Below are 17,312 nucleotides of genomic sequence, written 5' to 3'. Positions count from 1 at the left end.
ACAATCACAGAGGACCTTTGGTGAATAATGCCAATTATGTGGAGTCTTCAGAGGCAAAGGGATCAAACGACATTGCTCACCAAATGCCAATGCTAGTCTTCACACTTGAACAATATCAACAAATCCTACAACTGATCAACATCTCACCATCCTCTTCTACACCTCCACGTGAAACAAATGTCAACATGGCAGGTATATCATCTTGTTCTAGCATTTGTTTAGCAGCAGGGACTGAAACTACTCCTTGGGTGATTGACACTGGGGCAACTAATCTTTTGTAGCCTACATTTTCTACTTAATGTTCAACTAATTCCTTCCAATTGTAGCAGAGTTCACCTGCCTAATGGTCACACCACCTCTGTAATACACATAGACTCAGTTTCTTTATTTGATGATGAATTAACAAATGTCCTTTATGTTCCACTTTTCCAATATAATCTTTTGTCCATATCGAAGCTAACTAAGCAACTAAAATGATGTGTTGGTTTCTACCATAATTTTTGTATATTTCAGGACCTCTGCACTGGAAAGGTAAGGGGGATTGGTAAGGAGAAGGATGGTTTATACTAACTTCAACCTGCCAAGAAGCCATCATCTGCCCAAACATCTGCATTGTCCACATCATCAATTTCTCATGTTCCCTCTCAAAACTGCTTGTCCTCTACTCAGCATGCTCAACTCTAAATTTGGCACCAGAGATTTGGTCATGCACCAGCTGCTGTTCTTCAGAAAATTCCTATGTTAAAAAGTCATTTGTCTAATAAAGAGTCTTTGTCTTGCACAATTTATCCCTTGGCAAGACAAACTAGATTCCCTTTTCCCCATAGTACTTCAAAGTATGTATCCCCTTTTGAACTTGTACATATGGACATCTGGGGTCCATATAGACAATGAACTCATAATTATTTTAGATATTTTCTCACAATTATTGATGACTATTCTAGAATGACTTGGGTCTATCTGATGAGATTGAAAAGTGATGCTATTATCTTGATCAAGCACTTTTTTGCTTGGTTAAAAATTAGTTTTCTACTTCTATTAAAGTGATTAGATCTGATAATGGTTTGGAGTTTTTTTAGCTCCCATTGCACCAATTTATTCAGTTCTCTTGGTGTAGTTCATCAAAGTTCATGTGTGTGCACTCCACAACAGAATGGAGTGGCAGAAAGGAAACATAGGCATTTGCTTGAAATGGCAGGGCCCCTCAGATTTCAAGCTTATGCTCCCTTGAATTTTTGGGGAGAGTGTGTTCTTACTGCTGCTTTTCTTATTAATAGACAACCTTCTTCAGTTCTTTCTGGAAAGTCTCCCTATGAAGTATTTCATGGTGCTCCACCATCTCTTGATTGTTTAAAGCTTTTTGGTTGTTTATGTTATGCAACCAAACCTGATTTTTCTGACAAATTTGCTTTTAAAACCATCACTCTTATCTTTATGGGTTACTCTGAAACTCAAAAGGGTTACAAGTTGTACAATATTGCCACAGGATCATTTTTTGTCAATAGAGATGTAACATTTAGAGAGTCAGTTTTTCCTTTCAAATATCCTAAATCTATTTTTCTTGAACTGCTCAACTCCTTTTTTCAGCCCTATTATTCCTCTTCCATGTCTCATCCTTCTTCAGATGACTCCTTTCCTTCTGTTTCTCCAGTATTCTCCATTCCCCTATCTCTCCAGCATCTCCTATATCCCCTTCAGGCACTCCTTCCTTATCTTTCTCTCCTGAGTCTGCTATGTCCAGTCCTCCTATCTCTCCTTCTTCTGTGTCTAATCTCTCCTCTTCTTCTCCGTGTTCTCCTGTTCTACTTGCTCCTTTGAGACAGTCTTTCAGAACCTCCAAGCCCCCTATATGGCTCAAGGACTATGTCCATTCCTCCACCACTCTATATCCTATATTTGATTCTTCATCTTATTCTTCCCTTTCACTTTCCTATCAAGCTTATTTGGCAGCTTTCTCTGCCATCACTGAACCTGCTTCATTTGATCAAGCTAGTAAGGACCACAGTTGGGTTCAGGCTATGAAACTAGAAATTGAGGCCCTCACTGCCAATCACACATGGGATATAGTAGATCTACCTCCAGAAAAGACCCTCATTGGGTGCAAATGGGTGTATAAGGTAAAGTATAAGGCGGATGGTAGTGTGGAGAGATATAAGGCTTGGTTGGTGGCTAAAGGTTTTACACAACATGAGGACTTGGATTATCATGACACCTTTTCCCCTGTTGTAAAAATGGTGACTGTCAGTTGTGTGGTGTGTCTGGCTGCTCAATTTGATTGGCCTCTCTACCAAAAGGATGTTTACAACGCTTTCCTCCAAGGGGGCTTGTTTGAGGAAGTTTATATGACCTTGCCCCAGGAATTTGGTAGCCAGGGGGAGGCTAAAGTATGTAGGCTTCGCAAATCATTGTATGGGTTGAAACAGAAAAGTAGACAGTGAAACTTGAAACTTACCACAACCTTGCTTGAATCAGGTTTCCTGCAGCGCAAACTTGACTACTCTCTTTTCACAAAGAAGCAGGACAATAATGTTGTGATCATTCTAGTATATGTAGATGATTTATTAATCACTTGCAGTGATGTAAAACTGATACAAAAGGCCAAGGATACTCTAAATAACAACTTCAAAATGAAAGATTTGGGAGAGTTGAAATACTTTTTGGGAATTGAATTTGCAAGGTCATCTAAGGGAATTCTTATGAATCAGAGGAAGTATGCTCTTGAATTAATTTCAGAATGTGGCTTAGGCGGAGGAAAACCAGTGGCAACACCTTTAGAAAAGAATCAGAAGCTTACTAGTGTGGAGTATGACAACTTATTTGAATTTGGAGATGACTATGAACTGGAAGACAGAAGAACTTATCAAAGATTGTTGGGAAGATTACTTTATCTGGCCATTACTAGACCAGACATCTCTTTTATTGTCTAAACTTTAAGCCAGTTCATGCATGATCCTAAAAGGTCTCACTATGATGCAGTATTAAGGGTAGTGAAGTATGTTAAAACACAACATGGATTGGGACTTCTGATGAGTAGTAATATGTCTGGGAAGATCACTGCCTATTGTGATGCCGACTGGGCATCGTGTGTGATATCAAGAAGGTCTGTTACATGTTACTGTATTAAATTGAGAGATTTATTGATTTCTTGAAAAGTCAAAAAAATAGAGTATAGGTCAAGAAGTTCAGCTGAGGCGGAATATAGAAGTATGGCAACCACAATGGCAGAGTTGGTCTGGCTACAAGGGCTGTTACAAGAATTGAGAATCAAAATTGAGTTACCAATGAAACTTTTTTGTGACAACAAAGCAGCATTACATATAGCCTCTAACCCAATGTATCATGAACGCACCAAACACATAGAGATCGATTGCCATTTCATAAGAGAGAAATTACAATAGGGGCTGATTATAACAAAACATGTTACTAGCAAGGAACATATGGCAGATATTCTAACCAAGTCGATAGGAAGACAACTGCACAATGATATGTTATGCAAGTTGGGGATGCTCAATGTATTTCATCACCCACCTTGAGGGGGAGTGTAGAAATATTAGGAGTGTGCCACCTGTAGTTAGCTATACATTGTATACATAATGTAGGACCTTATTAGTTATAGTGGTTAGTTTACCAATAGGTATACAAGTGTAAGTGGTCAAGTTAGTAAGGAGTGTGAAGAGTATAAATATGTATGTACAACTGTAATGAAAAAGAATAAGAAAATTTTCACTTCAGATATATCTCTATATAGAAGCGTCTCCTCTCTGCATAGCTCTATTCTTAACCCAGCTCCATCTCTCCTTTTAACAAAATCATTATGGCTGGTTTTAAATTAAGACTTTTAGACTAATTTTAGAGAAGAAAAAGAGCAAATCTAAGTAAAAGAGAATTATTTTACTTAGTAGGCATTTAGACATAAAAATTATGATTTTTGAAGGGAAAGAAAAGTAGTATTTGGAGTTAAGTTGAAAAATGGTATTTTAAAATTTAAAATTATGTCTGGACATGTATTTTACTTGAAAAATATTACAGTTTTATAAGTGGAGAAAAAATTTCTGGAAAACTTGAAATTTTGGTATTTGAAAATTCATTTTCAAAAAGTTACAAAATTTTATGAAAAAAACACGTTTTTGAAAAAAAAAATCGAAAAAAAGGAAAAGAAGATCTATGGACAAACGGGTCCTTAATATCTTTAACATATAGGGCACTTTCAAAAATCGCGCAACTAATTCTTGTAGAAGTTATAAATTAATTTGTGTATTATTATATACCGTATGAAGTATGGAATAAAAATACTTAGGTTAGCTACATGTGGATAAATTCCAAATAGACAAAACTATCCTTGATCTTAAGTTTTCTTCTCAAACCCATTCGATCAGCATACTAGGGATAAAAAGAATAAGACTGCAGATTGTTTTCAAATTCTCTGCCCTTTGTATGAATAATAAAATATTGAGTTTCTCAGTAGATCTTGAAAGTTGGCATGTTAACAGATTCAATTATGAAAGCCTGGTTATACTTATTAATTATTATAAAACTGAAGGACTAATATAAAAAAGGCTCGCAAGGAAGAGATCGGGAAATTTTTATGCCCTATGTCAATGTGGGTGTTAATAGATCACCATTTAACTCATGTCTTCCTTCCTTACTCGATATAGCCCGATTTGTATACAATTTGTAAATAATCAGATTATTTTTTCTATGTCCTCTCTTTTTCTCCCCTCTCTAACCCACAAAAATCTGGAGAAAAAATTTATAAAATTAAAAAAAAAAAAAAAAAAAAAAAAATTCATCTTTGTTTTTGCATTCGGATTAGGAGAAAATCTCGGAATCTCCATTGTTGAAATTATTGAGCTCATATATTTAGAGTTATATATGAAAATTATGAGTCTTGTTGATTGTTGGTTGACAAATTTGTTTTTGTTGGAGTAAATTTTATAGGTGGTAATTCAACCTTGTATTTATTACCCAAAAGTCACTTTTCTTTCTTTTATTACGTAAAAGTCATTCAACTTTGTGTTTTTTACCCAAAAGTCACATTTCTTTCTTTTGTTACACAAAAATCATTTTACTATGACTCTAGTTTTCACAATAATCACTTTGATAAGATTTTACAAATGTTTCACCTGAAAAGTTTGTTATGCCATTAACATTATAAATCCTCCCATTTATGTAATATCTTCTATTTTATATGCTATAAAATATACTTTTACCCAGATATTTTACTTATAATTAAAATAACTTAATATTATTTTATTTATTATTTTTATAATATATTTCGTACATTTAATTTTTTCTTAACGGTAATTTTAAAGGTATATAAGTAGCATTATTAAATAATTTAGTAAATATTACCATGAACAAATCTCAAGTCCACGTTCTTAACCATATTTAATGAAATATTTTTAATGATCAGCCAAGCTATACTTATTAATCCAATAAATATAATACCCATATTTAGCACAATGACACATCAGATTAACACTTTCAAATAAATAATATTAACAGATAAAGCTTGAAAAACCTTAATATTACACAAATATCTTTGAAACTTCGTTTAAATTTTTTATTGACTATAAAAAAACTATTATTTGTTAAACAAATATATTTTTATTATTTTAAATAAATATTAATAAATAAATATTTTTTTATCATTTTTATATTTAAAATATGTTCATGTTTGAATATGATTAAAAAAATTGAGTTCCATGAAAAAATTAAATATATGGATATATTATAAAAATAATAAATAAAATAATTTATAAGTAAAATACATAATTAAAAATATATTATGTAGTATATAATATAAAAAGTATTACATAAATGAGAGAATTTATAATGTCAAAGACATAATAGACTTTTCAAGTAAAAGTATTATAAAATCTGGTCAATGTGACTTTTGTGATAAATAGAGCAAAGTAAAATAATTTTTGTGTAACAAAAGAAAGAAAAGTGACTTTTGCGTAATGAACATAATGTTGAATGACCACCCATGAAATTTACTCGATTTTGTTGTGTTTGGAGCTCAAATTGTGGTTCGAATATTTTTTTTTTAAAGATTTCAATGGTAAAAATAAAATTAGAAAGGTAACCTATCATTGTTGAACAAGCTTAAAAAGTGAGTCTGAATTTTTAATTTAATTTTATGAGAAATCTGAGGTCGATTTTGTTTAGACTTGTTAGAAGTAGTGTAATTAAGCAGATTATCTACAAAATTTGAAGTCATTTGGTATTTTGGTGGATATTTGAACCGGGGTTTTGAACAAGAATTACAACTGAAAAATCGTAGAAAATTTCGTATGAGTTGATAATGATGTTTATATACTTTATAGTTGTTATACACTTTTATACAAGGTTGATACAAGGAAGCAACTCACCACTAGGCCTCAGGGTATCGGGGATGCGCGCCGGTGTGACTGCCAGATGCACATGCCTCAGATCTTGCACGGTTAGTGCAGAAGTGTAGCGTGATACATAAATAACATGTACCCAGTAAGTATCAAGTCTAACCTTGAATAAGTAGTAACGAGGGGCCGGCATCGACACATATTATGGGCTAACAATAAAGAAATACAGAAGTTCTAAATACACATGGGTTATAAAAAAAAATAATAACACAATAACAAGCAGGAAGTAAATAATTCTTTCACACATGGTAAGTCCCAAATAAACTTCTGTCTTATATAATTTTAGCCTCTCAAGTCATGAAGAGATATCAAATATATAATTAAACTCTGAGTGTTATCACACACGATTATGCCGAGGTCGTACGACCCGATCTAGAATAATGTGTACACTGTCGAGGGTCGAGCGGCATGAACCATAGATGCATCTATCTACTGTCGAGGCGTTCGACCCGCTCTACAAGAAGAGAGGATACTTTATATACAACCGATTTAAGAGCTAATACAAGGCTAATGTACAACGGAACCAAATTTTATTAACGGTCAAGTAATCCGCCAAAACTCAAGTAAGTGAAATTCGGTCTTTTACAATTGCTCTATCAAGTTCCAATATAATTTAGGCACTTTAATTAACAAGTAGGGCACAACATTACAAGTATTCCATGATTCGGGTCCTAAACTACCCGGACATAAGTATAGTTAGTAGCTACGCATGGACTCTCATCACCTCGTGCATACGTAGCCCCCCACAATTAGAAGCAAATAGTAATATAAATCGTCTAAGGGGTAAATTCCCTCTTGCAAGGTTAGAAAAGAGATTTACCTTGTCTCAAAGCTCGCTTTCCGGCCTCAAATTCACCTTAAAGCCTCAACTCGGTGCCGAACAATTCGAAACTAGTCAAATATTGTATAAATTAATCAATATACGCTCAAAAGTTAATGATTAAGCTATTAGAGTAGTTACCCAACCCAAATTGGAAGATTCTTAAAATTCACCCTCCGGGACCACGTGCCCGGATTTTAAAAATTTCAGAAGAAAGTTTTTACCCATAACCTCATGAACTCAGATATATAATTTTCACTCAATCCCATAACCATTTTCGTGGTTAAATCGCATTTTTATCAAAACCTAAGTTTTTCATTTAAACCCAAAATTCTCATAAATTTTCATGCTAAAATCTACCCATAATCTATGTATTTAACTCACATTGGACAGAAATTACTTACCTCAAATAGTTAGGTGGAAACCCCTCTCCAGAAGATCCAAAATCGCCCAAGGAAAATGAAAGAAATGAGTCAAAATAATGGTCTAAGTCTGTCTTAAACGACCTCACTACGTTCAGTGATTTCGCTTCTGCGGACGGTCTCCCGCATCTACGGAAGTTAGGTCGCATCTACGGTCAAGACTGGCCAGCATCCAAGCGCACCTGCGGTCGCTTCCTCGTAGAAGTGAGTCCGCTTCTGCGGAACTTTCACCGCTTCTGCGGTCTACATGCCACAGTCCCAGGCCGCTTCTGCTATAGATATTCCGCACCTGTGCCTTCGCAGATGCGGGCCTTTCCCTAATTCTGTGACCATAAGACAACCCACTTCCTTCTCTTCTGCGGCCCTGGGCTCGCTTTTGCGAGCTCACATCTGCGGCCAAAAGCTCGCATATGCTGGCACACCGGAATTGGTGCACCATCAGCCCTTTGAGCTCTAAATCGATCTGTGCATCGTCCGGATTGCACCCGAGGCCCTCGAGGCCTCGCCCAAAGATACCAACAAGTTTGTAAACATGAGACGGACTTTTTCGAACCCTCGGAATGCGGAAAACAACACCAAAACTAAGAATCACACCTCAAACCAAATTAATCAACTTATTAACTTCAAGTCCTTCCAACTTACTCCAAGCGCGCCAAATCATACTTATACTGCTTGGAACGACACAAAAATTTGCGTGCAAGTATTAAATCACCATACATAACTATTCCTAGGCTCGGAATCCCAAACGGACCACGAAAACACCACTGGTAAAGGGTCGGAATCAGCCTTACGTCAAGAGGTGGTCGTGGTCAGTCTAGACCTACTCAGATAGCACTTCAGGACCCCATAGTGGTTTCAGTGACTGATAGGTATAGTAATAAAGGCAGACATCAAGTAAGGGCTCGTAGGCTACTCATGCCAAATATCCGATTTATTTCAGGGGGAAGAGAAGAGCTCTAGGTCAAGCCTCTTATTCTATTTATTCTATTGGGTCTACCCACCTACTCCAAACTAAATTTAAAGAATTTTTAATCCTTCAGTAAGCCAACTTTCAACATTAATCGCTGAAACACTCCTGGGTCATCCAGAACCTGATCCGAACATATGCCCAATTCCAAAATTGACATACGAACCTATTGGGACTGTCAAATTTCGATTCCGAAGTCGTTTACTCACAATGTTGACTCAAGTCAAATTTAGCCCTTTTAGCAAATATTAAGGAACGAAGTGTTCCGATTTTAACCCGAACCCTTCCAAATCCCAAACTAATCATCCTCGCGAGTCATAAAACAGTAAAAGCACATACATGGAGTTTTATTTAGGGGAGCAATGATCTAGGAAGTAAAACGACCGGTCGGATCGTTACACTCAGGTTCAAATTTTAACTTAGGAAAGCGACCATCTACATAACCTAACTTGCTCTTACCTTGCAAACCAATCCTCATAGACCTACTCCATAACACATAATTATCTGAACCAACGAGTTGAAGAGAAATCAAAGTACTACTTGGAGTGTTTGTTGGTTGAAGGAAGAGTGGGTGATTGTGGTCAATTGATAGGAACACAGTTGTGCCGGTGGCAAAATTGACATTACCAGAGGTTGTAGTTGTCGGAAATGAAATCTCAGCTAACAGTTCTTCTCTAATCGCTATTTTCAGCTGCTTCTCAAGAGCAAACCCAAGTCTTTCAGCTTCAAGCTACAATTGGACAATTTATCACAAAATTGTGGAATTAAGGTGACGGGTGTAAGAACTAGCTCGAGATCTGCCTTTGATCTACTCTAGTGGCTCTGATACCATGTTAGCAGCCATAGATTTGAAGGTTGAGCTCGAGGAAGAAGACATGCAAGAGAAGACATCACTCAGAGAATGAGAGAAGCTAAATCTGTTATTGAGAAGAAAATGAAATAATCGTGTATATATATATATGAATGTACTTTGTATTTATAGAGAGCCACGGTATAATTATCTTCTAACACTATGCTAACTAACTTACTTCTAACTATAGTCTACAGTTAAAGCTTCTAACTATAGTTAACTTATCAGCTTGCTTCTTTAGTTTCAGTCAACAAGATCCTATTTATAGAGAGGTAACCTTGCACAAAGTAAAATCCTAAAACCAATACGGATTTAATTTTTAATTAAGAGATAGAAAAAACAAAACAAAAACAAAATAAAAATAAAATCAATCAAGGATAATGATAAAGATAGGATCTACTCTAAAAGATAATTACCTAATCTAATAAGACATGTATTAAAGTTCTTCTTCCAATTGTTTTACGATATATATATATATCATTCTTCTCTTCAACTAGAAGAAACTTTGACTCCAACAAGTAAATTACTAATAGAATTCATCAAAAATAGCTGGATCGAGCAAATATAACTCATTCTCACTATTTCGTGTAGCATCATATGATGGTTGATTCTTTTATCAGACAAGGTACACGTGTGATTTGCGAACCACTAAGCTAATGGAGTTTTGATCTTAGCATATGTACGTGGCATTCTTGAAACTTAACACTATACGATATACGAACTTATGAAAGTTCGTTGAACAAGTTGACTATCTTGATTTGGCATATAATAAACAAGCTGGATAGACTTAAAATAGGCAATCACAGAACGACGAATCCTACTTCAATTTTAAGATCTAATTGTTTGCTTAGCTAAGAATCAGCTTAGGTTAATTCTCATAAATGCCAAATGTTTCTATTTACTAAGAATTTACTATCAAGTATTTCAATAGAATTCTATTTCAATATTCGTTGATCAGAAATATTGGACTGTTTGTCAGATACCTAAAAGAAGCAAAGATTGCTTCTAATTGCACATATAACTCAGGCTATAGATGATTTAAGCACAGTTAGTCAGGATTCATATAGCTGAGTCCAACTCTGGCTATAGATGATTTAAGCAAAAGATAAAAGGGATCATTTTTTAGACTCAAAGGATAAAGTTTTTTCTTTTTTGGTAATTGATAAAAGAAGTTGCAAATTCTTGGCTCTTGGTCATTGGCTTTTTCTCTTTATTTGTCCCGCATGCTTTCAGTCTCATTTTTCAAGACCAAAATGTCATCATTGGCCAATTTGTTATGTTGTCACTTTCCTAATTATTAACTTCCCTATACATGGAAGGGCAAAGTCCAGACCCCTTAACTCAACAAATGCCACTAATTATGCCAAAAAATTATAGTAAAACTTAAACAAGTTAAAATCAATAGAAAATGAGTAGAATCCTAGGAGCTACCTAACTAAATTCCCTTTTTAAGATCTTTTCCCTGTCATGACAGTAACATAAGCTTGATTTGGATCGAATTAATTAAATAATAGTATTGATTGATATGTAGAATTAGAAGAAAAAAAAAACATACCAGATGATATGTCAATATCCTTCAATAAGTTAAAAGCCAAAAGGCACGGGGAAAGTAATAATTGGAGTTTGAGTATTTCAAAAGGAGAAATGGCATTAGTACTCTAAGCCTTGAACCTAATTATTGTAGTTTAGGGTTAGCTACTTAACTTTTCAACAGGGACCATCTATTTGCTATAAGGAACCTCATTGTTCAATTGGTTTAGGGGACTTTCACTCTTTGGGCTTGAAAGCTAAGGGATTGATCCTTAATTCATTTTTTTTTTTCATCATAAATATTCTTTCCTCTTTCTTTTTTCTAAAATTTTATTTCTAAAAAAGTATTTGAAAAAAAAGAGAGGAAATTTTAAAAAGGTTTAATAAATATAACAATTTACATTTTATCCTATTTTATACAGCATCCTCTGGATATAGATAAGTTTCGAGTTACAACTACATATATATTAGGTACATTTCCTGTATGCAAGTGTGAAATTTAATCTTTGTCAAAAAAGTTGAGACCGGAAATGGATTATGGAGTCTAACGTAAATAACTACCATAGGAAGATAGAAAAAGTGGAGTGTTGCTTTGGAGCAGTTTTTTCAATTGGATAAATGCAAGATTGAAGTTTTTACTAGACATATGATATGTGTTAAGAGAAATCAAAACACACAATGACAAGATTAGGTAGATGGATGATAATCTATTTTATCTTTTGTGAATAGTATATATCCTAAACTGTACTCGGTACCAATTTTAAATTTTCGACCATTAGCATGTAGCAGCAATATTGGGCTACAGCTTGAATGTCTGGTGTCTTTATATTCATCATTTTTCCTTGGGATGGGCCATATAGAATTGGATTTGCTGTTGGTGATTGATCGGAATTATGTTTGTTCTTGTCATAGTCGTTTACTGGAGACAAAACATGCACATGCTTCAGTTAAAATCTCCAATTTCATCTTCTATTTATGGTAGCAATGGAAGCTTCGCTTCTATGAGGATAAGGACCAAAATAATGATACTGGAGAGTTTTTGGCAATAACTTTTGAAATAAAAAAAAATTTGAACTCTAAGACACTGTTAAGTAGTTTCACTTATATAAGTTTTGAGCTCCACGGTACTATCCCGAAGTTCCACTTGCATTAGATTAAACTGAAGATTTTTTTTTAAAAGTTTGTGTGCCTATTTTTCAACTCTTTTGCCGCATTTTTAATCCGTGACCTTTTTTTTTTCAACTTCTTTGAAAACGCTAGTTATATTCCAATTATTAGCCGTAAAGTGGTGTAACGACCCGGCCGGTCGTTTTGAGTATTTCAGCCCCGTTCTCCCATTTACTGCTCAATTTATGCTTTACAGTTGTTATGTGACTTGCCGGGGTGATTAGTTCGGGTCCGGTGAGTTTTTGGAATGATTTGGAACACTTAGTTCCAAGGTCTAGAACTTAAGTTGAAAAGGTTGACCGGATGTTTACTTATGTGTAACGACCCCAGAGAACTTTTGCTAAGAAAATTAAGGTTTTGTGGTGCCGAGGTAGATCAATTAGTACAAAGATTGTAGAAATTTCTCTGGCTCATACTTTTTAAGTTGAACAATATACTGGGGAGTAAAGGAAAATTTTCGGCAGAAGAAGACATTTCTGCGGTCTACTATGCGGTCGCAGAACCACTCTGCGGACCGCATAATGGCCGCAGAGTGAATCAGAGGTGGGGCAGACCAGTTCTGCAGTGTATTATGCCACCGCAAAATAGGTCTGCGGGCCGCATAATCACCGCAGACCCAACCAGGCGACCCCCGTTCTTGGAGCTTCAGTTATGCGGTCGATTTGCGGACCGCAGACGTGTTATGCGGTCGCATATGCGACCGCAGATCTGCGTCGGGATGCAATTTGTTTCTAATTTTGACCCGACATATTGAGGCAAGGGGACTCTTTTAGAGCAAAAATCTGATATTTTAGAGAGTGGTGAGAGCATCTTAGAGAGAGAAAGTGAAGACTTAGTCAATTGTTCATCAATTCCTGTTCAAGGTTTGAAGATTTCACTAGGATCTTGCTAGGGCTTCAAAGAGGTAAGAATTTCTTCCCCCAATTCTTCCATTTCGATTTTTAGGATATAAGATGGGAGATTAAGAGTATGATTCTTGGGTGTAAGAGTATCATTTATACATACACGTCCCAATAAGGTTGTGGAAAGATTGTTGAGTTCAAATGGGTAAAGATTCGATTGAAAATGGTAGAAATCTTCATAAACTTTAATTGAAGATTTGAGGGTCGAGTCGATGTCAGAATTTGGTGAAATTTGTATGGTTGGACTCGTGGTTGGATGGACGTTCATAGTTTATAATTTTTGTCGGATTCCGAGGTATAGACCCCATGGGCAATTTTTGAGTGCAATTTCGGATTTTTGTTAGAAAATTTGTATTTTCATATGGAATTAATTCCTATAATTCGTATTGACTGAATCAAATTAATTTTGACTAGATACGAGGCTTACGGAGACCAATTCGCGAGGCAAAGGCATAACGGAGTAAAGAATTACACAGTTTGAGGTAAGTAACACTTCTAAACTTGATTTTTAGGGTATGAATCCCCGAATTTGGTGTTATATAAATTGTTTAGAGGTGACGTACACGATAGTTGACGACTGTGTGGACGTGCACCATAGAAATTGTGACTTGGTCAAATTTTGTGAAATTGAAAAATTAAAGAATCATGTTATTATCTGAACATTTTTCACGTGTTAGGGAAATTTAGCTGAGGCTCTTATTAATGATCATGTTTAGGCTACGTGCCGATATTTTGGGACCCATGGGTTCGTGTTGCTCTTGAATTTAATTATTTTAAAAATATATATTTCATACTCAGTCATGTTCATCCATCGTGAGGGTATTTATGGGATCGGGGCTGCCCGTCTGCAGCAGGCCATATCGGCTTTATATATATATATATATATGGAACGGGGCTGCCCGGCTGCAGCAGGCTTTAAAGACTTTATCATCATATAAATCGGAGATGCCCACCTGCAGCAGGCTATATCGGCTTTATATGACGCTTGGGATGAAGGAGCCCCTCTAGAGTCTCTACACACTCATAGTGAGCGTAGATGATTATATATATTCGGGATGCACTTCCTAGGGCATGGACTTGCCTTACTTATTTATATTATGATGAATTTCCATGGACATGGATCTTGTCCGTATCATTTACATTTGGGGATAAAGTTTCCCAGGGCTGGATTGGCCTTATACGGTACTGAGTGACTGACTATTAGTCGATGTGTATATATATATGTACGAATGAAATATCCCTGGGCTGGATTGGCCATAAACAGTACCGAGTGACCGAATGAATTGTGACATGTAGTACACGAGGTCTTTCCACTGAGATGTCATATTCCTCATATCATACAACATTGATCTATTTTTGCATGTACTGAGTTTAACTGCTGAACTTGAAAGCATGCCTATATTTCTGCACCATTATTTATGTACTGGACTGTACATGCGGAGCTCATCACTACTTTCAGCCCAAAGGTTAGTCTTATTACTTATTGAGTTGGTTGTAATCATACTACACTCTGCACCTCGTGTGCAGATCTAGGTACTTCCGGATACGGCGGTTGCCAAATGTGAGGATTTATCTGTTGGAGACTATCAAGGTAGCTGCTTGGTGTCGACCTTGACTCTCTTTCCTTTTAGTTATTGTACTGTTCTATATTTTCAGACAGTGTTCTTATCCTCAGACTTTGTTATTATTTAGATGCTCATATACTCAGTGACACCGGGTTTTGGGAGTGTTTTGTATCTTAAATTGTGAGGTTTTCTATGGAATTCAAATATTATATTTTCAAACTTAAGAGATTATTGTGATTTATTGAGGTTACCGACTTGCCTAGTATTGAGATAGGCTCCATCACGACAAGTTAGGATTTTGGGTCGTGACAAGTTGGTATCAAAGCCTAGGTTACATAGGTCTCACGAGTCATGACCAGGTTTAGTAGAGACTTGCGGATCGGTACGGAGACGTCTATACTTATCTTCGAGAGGCTGCCGAACCTTTAGGAAAATTTCATTTTCTTATATTCTATCATGTAGAATTGATTCAGCTTGAAACATAATGCTTTGAATTCCTTCCACGCATTCGTGTGCGCATGTGAGCGCTCGGTATCAGTTGTGCATCGCTGGTTTGTGATTCCATGAACGAGGTTCGAGATGAGTATTCTGTGTTTTGGTGATGGGCTAGTTTGGAGGACTTGACGCCAGGGTTAGACTGTAGCTTAAGCTCGATAGTTTTGGTTATGAGAGCTTGCGGGTTTGGACTCATGCGACCGCTAGTGTCCCTATGAGTGGAAAATTGTGGCTCGATAAGCGGTCGAATGGCTATATGATGAGTATAATATGACTACGAGATGTGTTCAGATGGGTTGAATGTGACGAATAAAGTTTACTTGTGACACAAGACTTTGCTATGGGGTATTTGATTTCTGTCTTGATTTGATATTTACTCTCGAGTTGTGAGCGTATTGAAGGATCTTTAACGTTGTTTAATTGTGGAACAAATTAAATTCCCATGTCTTGTTAATGAGTTTGGACTCAGGAAATTTAAGTGATTGCGTAGTAATTGTGGTTGCGAAAGGGTATAACAAGATGCCAATTTGAGGCTAAGCAGGGGGTTATCTCTTGCAGAGTAATCTATGTAGGTATGTTCCTTATAATATTGCGCGGGAGAGTTTCTTTTCTACCAACGGAATGTATGTGTTGAGATTTTAATTTGAATCTGGGTAAGAAAGTTGACTTGACTGTCAAGAGAATAAATGCGAGCTTAGCATATGATTGAGGTACTTTATGGTTTATGTTACCTAAGCTCGTGAAGCATTTTCGTTGAATTGACTACGGGATTATGACAATAGTAGAGTATGGGTATGGTGAGTTATCATATGTTTTATTATATGGCTTTGAGCCAAGTGGGGTTAGTCTGCTATCTACGATTTGATTGCACGATTTTGTGTTGTATTGGTTTTTGCCCGAGGCATACTTGTGGATCAGTTATGACTTGCAGAGGTTGAGATTGAGGATGGCTCGAGTAAGGAAATTCCTAAATACGGGCTACATTGCACTTTATGAAAAAAATGAAAATCATGGAATGATTAAGTTGTTATTTTGAAGAATGTAGTGTGCACGAAGTATGAATTTGATTGGTGATGTTAAGGCATGGTTACTTCTTTGGGTGTTGTTGTGCTAAGGGGGCATGTGTCTTTAGGCCCGTTTGGGAGGTGCAATTTGGATTTGAGCAAAGTGGGTGACTCTCGAGAGGGTTCTAATGGATTTAAAATATATATGTGGAAATTGAAAATTTTTTGGACTTGTGTATAGATAAAATCTGAGATTTGCGTTTGGTGGTGCTTGGACTTGCATAAATTCTGTATGACTATGGATTCTGCATTTTAGTACAAGGAAGGTAAGAAGAATAATTTTAAATTCACATAAGGTATTTTTAGAGTGAGTGTTACAATTGTGGTATTTATAAAGGTACTTAAGAAGAATACAATGGCTTATGGGCCTTAGGGCAGTGTGATTGTATGTTAGGATGTCTTATAGTGTGCTTTGGGTAAGGATCGTGGAGTTCTGACAAGGAGAAGTGTCAACTTGAGGGTAATTCAGAAGAAAATCGGAGAAAATAGGACAACTAGGTAGTAGGTTGGACCAGTTTAGTAATGGTATGGTCAGATCTTTGGGTACCTTTGATGTGGCGAGGCTTTACAGATGTTTTGGTGACAATATTCTTGGAATTGGTGACCTGCGTGGCTTGATCAAGTTAGAGGAATTCTGTATGATAGCTTGGTTGTGTGCAAATGGATTTCAAAGTGTCCTTGATGGTTTGTTCCATGGTTTGAGCTGGATATGTCCTATGAGCATGAGGAAGATGTTGTGTATTGTGATTTTCTCCTGTGTGGGAGCAAGAGGACGATTTCTAACTAACCGGGTATGTAAATTGCTGGTGACTCAAAGTTAATAATGAGATTCGTGTGCTTGTCACATGATAGCCTATAGATATGATGCGTTGTGCGGGATTAAGATTTACATGTACAAGGTGGCAATTCATTCTTGAAGGGAAGATCACGAATTCTGGACAAAATGGTCAATTTTATATATTTAGATGAATGTTATAGCTGCTCGGTAATCCCTGAGAAGGGTGCGCATTTCAAAAGGCGCATTGTGTTTTGATTTACGGATGTTCATTGGTATTGCGGTACTCACCTGGTTAATAGACTGCTAATATTTCAATTATTGCTATGTGGCACAAAAGAAATGTGGAAG

The sequence above is a fragment of the Nicotiana tabacum genome, chromosome 9, assembly GCF_000715075.1.
Source record: "Nicotiana tabacum cultivar K326 chromosome 9, ASM71507v2, whole genome shotgun sequence".
NCBI lineage: Eukaryota > Viridiplantae > Streptophyta > Magnoliopsida > Solanales > Solanaceae > Nicotiana > Nicotiana tabacum.
The sequence above is the reverse complement of the archived record's forward strand: the minus strand, read 5'-3'. Positions refer to the sequence as shown.